The following is a 6000-nucleotide window of genomic DNA, read 5'->3' as shown; positions in this document are numbered from 1 at the left end:
AGGATTTAACGCAATCGAACTTGAGATTCACACCCGACTCCTTACCTTCATCAAACTCCCAATCTTAAGAGTTGTGTTTAATTTTTTCCAATAAATTCCATTTCACTCCCCGACAACGGCGCCAGAAAAGAGTCTTGATGACCCACAAGTGTAGGAGATCTATCGTAGTACTTTTGAAAAGTAAGAGTGTCGAACCCAACGAGGAGCAGAAGGAACTGACAAGTGGTTTTCAACAAGGTATTCTCTGCAAGCACTGAAATTATCGGTAACAGATAGTTGTTTGATAAGGTAATTCGTAGCGAGTAGCAAGTAACAATAGTAACAAAGATGCAACAAGATGTCCCAATCCCTTTTGTAGCAAGGGACAAGCGTGGACAAACTCTTATATGAGGTGAAGCGCTCCCGAGGACACATAGGAATTTCTGCCACGCTAGTTTTCATCATGTTCATATGATTCGCGTTCGCTACTTTGATATTTTGATATGTGGGTGGATCGGTGCTTGGGTGCTACCCTTACTTGGACAAACATCCCACTTATGATTAACCCCTCTCGCAAGCATCCACAACTACAAAAGAAGAACTAAGACTAAGTCTAACCATAGCATTAAACTAGTGGATCCAAATCAGCCCCTTACGAAGCAACGCATAAACTAGGGTTTAAGCTTCCATCACTCTAGAAACCCATCATCGACTTATTACTTCCCAATGCCTTCCTGTAGGCCCAAATAATGGTGAAGTGTAATGTAGTCGACGTTCACATAACACCACTAGAGGAAAGACAACATACAACGCATCAAAATATTGAACGAATACCAAATTCACATGACTACTTATAGCAAGATTTATCCCATGTCCTCAGGAACAAAAGTGACTACTCACAAAGCATAATTATGTTCATGACCAGAGAGGTATTGAATAGCATTAAGGATCTGAACATATGATCTTCCACAGAGTAATCCAACTAGCATCAACTACAAAGAATAATTAACACTACTAGCAACCTTACAAGTACCAATCAGAGTCGCGAGACAGAGATTGGTTACAAGAGATGAACTAGGGTGTGGAGATGAGATGGTGCTGATGAAGATGTTGATGGAGATGAGTCCCCTCCGACGAGAGGAGTGTTGGTGATGACGATGGCAACGATTTCCCCCTCCGGGAGGGAAGTTTCCCCGGCAGGACGGCCCCGCCGGAGCTCTAGATTGGTTCTGCTCAAGTCACGCCTCATGGCGGCGGCGTCTCTTCCCGAAAGCCTCCTCTTGATTTTTTTGGGAGGAAACCCTCCTTATAGCTAAACATGGGAGCCGAAGGGGCAGCAGGGGGCCCACAAGCCACCTAGGCGCAGCCAGGGGGTAGGCCGCGCCTGGCAGGCTTGTGGCCTCCTCGTGGTTCCCCTCCGATACTTCTTCCGCCCAGTATTTTTATAAAATCCAAAATAATTCCTCATTGATTTTCACGGCTTTTGGAGTTGCATAGAGTAGGTATCTCAAACTTGCTCCTTTTTTAGACCAGAATTCCAGCTGCCGGCATTCTCCCTCTTCATGTAAACCTTATAAAATAAGAGAGAAAAGGCATAAGTATTGTACCGTAAAGTGTAATAACAACCCATAAAGCGATGAATATCAACATAAAAGCATGATGCAAAATGGACGTATCATGTATTACCGAGTGGGCCCCGAGATACCTCTCCATCACACGGAGTGACAAATCCCGGTCTTGATCCATGCTAACTCCACGGACACCTTCGGAGATACCTGTAGAGCACCTTTGTAGTCACCCAGTAACGTTGTGATGTTTGATACACACAAGGTATTCCTCTGGTGTCAGTGAGTTACATGATCTCATGGTCATAGGAATGAATACTTGACACACAGAAAACAATAGCAACAAAATGAAACAATCACATGCTACGTTCATAGTTTGGGTCTTGTCCATCCCACCATTCTCCTAATGATGTGATCCAGTCATCAAGTGACAACACTTGCGTATGGTCAGAAAACCTTAACCATCCTTGATCAACTTGCTAGTCAACTAGAGGTTACAAGGGACATTGTTTTGTCTATATATCCACACATGTATCTATGCTTTCATTCAATACAATTATAGCATGGATAATAAACGATTATCTTGAAACAAGAAATATAATAATAACTATTTTATCATTGCCTCTAGGGCATATTTCCAACAGTCTCCCACTTGCACTAGAGTCAAATAATCTAGTCTCACATCGCTATGCGATTTTACATTGGAATGAATCTAACACCCATACAGTTCTGGTGTTGATCATGCTTCGCTCGTGGAAGAGGTTTTGTCAGCGGATCTGCAACATTCAGATCCGTGTGCACTTTACAAATATTTACATCCTCTCCTTCGACGTAGTCGCGCATGAGGTTGAAGCGTCGTTTGATGTGTCTGGTCTTCTTGTAAAACCTTGGTTCCTTTGCTAAAGCAATGGCACCAGTGTTGTCACAGAACAGAGTTATTGGATTTAGTGCACTCGGCACAACTCCAAGATCCGCCATGAACTGCTTCATCCAAACACCCTCCTTAGCTGCCTCTGAGGCAGCCATGTACTCCGCTTCACATGTAGAATCTGCTACAACGCTTTGCTTGGAACTGCACCAGCTTACCGCACCCCCATTAAGAATAAATACATATACGGTTTGAGACTTAGAGTGATCCGGATCAGTGCCAAAGCTTGCATCGACGTAACCCTTTATGACGAGCTCTTCGTCACCTCCATAAACGAGAAACATTTCCTTAGTCCTTTTCAGGTACTTCCAGATATTCTTGACCGCCTTCTAGTGATCCACTCCTGGATTACTTTGAAACCTGTCTGCCATACTTATGGCCAGACTGACGTCCGGTCTTGTGCACAACATTGCATACATGATAGACCCTATGGCTGAAGCATAGGGGACGATACTCATCTTTTCTCTATCTTCGGCAGTTACTAGACACTGAGTCTTACTCAACTTTATAACTTGTAACACTGGCAAGAACCCCTTCTTGGACTGCTCCATTTTGAACTTCTTCAAAACTTTATCAAGGTATGTGCTTTGTGAAAGTCCTATTAGGCACCTCGATCTATCCCTATAGATCTTAATGCCTAATATGCAAGCAGCTTCTCCTGGGTCTTTCATTGAAAAACATTTGTTCAAGTAATCTTTTACGCTCTCTAAAAACTCCACATTGTTTTCAATCAGAAATATGTCATCCACATATAATATTATAAACGCTACAGAGCTCCCACTCACCTTTTTGTAAATACAAGATTCTCCAACAACTTGTATAAACCCAAATGCTTTGATCACCTCATCAAAGCGCTTCTTCCAACTCCGAGATGCTTGCACCAGTCCATAAATGGATCGCTGGAGCTTGCATACTTTGTTAGCATTCTTTGGATCGACAAAACCTTCGGGTTGCATCATATACAACTCTTCCTTAATAAAACCATTAAGGAACGTCGTTTTGACATCCATCTGCCAGATTTCATAATCGAAAAATGCAGCTATTGCTAACATGATTCGGACGGACTTAAGCATCGCTACCAGTGAGAAAGTCTCATCATAGTCAACTCCTTGAACTTGTGAAAAACCCTTTGCCACAAGTCGAGCTTTATAAACGGTCACATTACCGTCCGCATCCATTTTCTTCTTAAAGATCCATTTGTTCTGAATAGCCTTGCGACCTTCAGGTAATACTTCTAAAGTCCACACTTTGTTTTTGTACATAGATCCTATCTCAGACTTCATGGCCTCTAACCATTTGTTGGAATCCATGCCCACCATTGCTTCTTCATAATTCGCAGGTTCATTGTTGTCTATCAACATTATAGATAAGACAAGATTCCCGTAGCACTCAGGAGCAGTACGTTATCTTGTCGACCTGCGAGGTCTGATAGTAACTTGATCCGAAGCTTCATGATCATCATCATTAGCTTCCTCCCCAACCGGTGTTGCCTCGACAGAGATTTCCCTCTGCCCTGCGCCACCATCTAGAGGGAGCAGAGGTTCTACAAACTCATCAAGTTCTATCTTCCTCCCACTCAATTCTTTCGAGAGAAACTCCTTCTCAAGAAAAGCTCCGTTCTTAGCAACAAACACTTTACCCTCGGATCTGAGATAGAAGCTGTACCCAACTGTCCTTTTGGGTAACCTATGAAGACACACTTTTCCGCTTTGGGTTCCAACTTTTCAGGTTGAAGCTTTTTGACATAAGCATCGCATCCCCAAACTTTGAGAAACGACAACTTTGGCCTCTTGCCATGCCATAGCTCATATGGTGTCGTCTCAACAGATTTTGATGGTGCCCTATTAAAGTGAATGCAGCTGTCTCTAATGCATAACCCCAAAATGATAATGGAAAATCGGTAAGAGATATCATAGATCGTACCATATCCAACAAAGTACGATTACGACGTTCAGACATACCATTACGCTGTGGTGTTCGAGGCGGTGTCAACTGTGAAACGATTCCACATTGTCTTATGTGAGCACCAAACTCGAAACTCAGATATTCACCCCCTCGATCAGATCGTAGGAACTTGATCTTCTTGTTACGATAATTTTCAACTTCACTCTGAAATTGCTTGAACTTTTCAAATGTTTCAGACTTGTGCTTCATCAAGTAGATATATCCATACCTACTCAAATCATCAGTGAAGGTGATAAAATAACGATATCCGCCACGTGCCTCTACACTCATTGGACCGCATACATCAGTATGTATGATCTCCAACAAGTCACTTGCACGCTCCATTGTTCCTTTGAACGGAGTCTTAGTCATCTTGCCCATGAGGCATGGTTTGCACGTGTCAAGTGATTCGAAATCAAGCGACTCCAAAAGCCCATCAACATGGAGTTTCTTCCTGCGCTTTACACCAATATGACCTAAGTGGCAGTGCCGCAAAAAGGTGGCGCTATCATTGTTAACCCTACATCTTTTGGTCTCAATGTTATGTATATGTGTATCATCACAATCAAGATTTAATATGAACAAACCCCTCACATTGGGTGCATGATCATAAAAGATATTACTCATAAAAATAGAAGAACCATTATTCTCTGACTTAAATGAGTAACCGTCTCGCAATACACAAGATCCAGATATAATGTTCATGCTTAACGTAGGCACTAAATAACAATTATTTAAATTCATAACTAATCCTAATGGTAACTGAAGTGAGACTGTGCCGACGGCGATTGCATCAACCTTGGAACCATTTCCCACGCTCATCGTCACTTCATCCTTCGCCAGCCTTCGCTTATTCCGCAGTTCCTGCTTCGAGTTGCAAATATGAGCAACAGAACCAGTATCAAATACCCTGGCACTATTACGAGAGTTGGTTAGGTACACATCAATAACATGTATATCACATATACCTGGTTTGTCGTTGGCCGCCTTCTTATCAGCCAAATACTTGGGGCAGTAGCACTTCTAGTGACCAATCCCCTTGCAATAATAACACTCTGTTTCTGGCTTAGGTCCAGCCTTGGGTTTCTTCATCGGATTGGCAATAGTTTTGCCGCTCTTCTTGGAGTTACCCATCTTGCCTTTGTCGTTTCTCTGGAAACTAGTGGTCTTATTGACCATCAACACTTGATGTTCTTTCCGGAGTTCTGACTCAGCGACTTTCAGCATCGCAAATAACTCGCCTGGTGACTTTTTCATCCCTTGCATGTTATAGTTCAACACAAAGCTCTTGTAGCTAGGTGGCAGTGATTGAAGAATTCTGTCAGTGATAGCCTCTTGCGGGAGTTCAATCCCCAGCTCAGCTAGACGGTTTGAGTACCCAGAAATTTTGAGCACATGTTCACTAACAGACGAATTCTCCTTCATGTTGGAAGCATTAAATTTATCGGAGGTCTTATACCTCTCGATCTGAGCGTTCTTCTAAAAGATAAACTTCAACTCCTGGAACATCTCATATGTTCCGTGATGTTCAAAGCATCGTTGACGTCCCGATTCCAAGCCATACAAGACTGCACATTGAACTAG

Source organism: Hordeum vulgare, chromosome 3H (assembly GCF_904849725.1).
Source record: "Hordeum vulgare subsp. vulgare chromosome 3H, MorexV3_pseudomolecules_assembly, whole genome shotgun sequence".
Taxonomy (NCBI): domain Eukaryota; kingdom Viridiplantae; phylum Streptophyta; class Magnoliopsida; order Poales; family Poaceae; genus Hordeum; species Hordeum vulgare.
Note: the sequence above shows the minus strand (reverse complement) of the source record.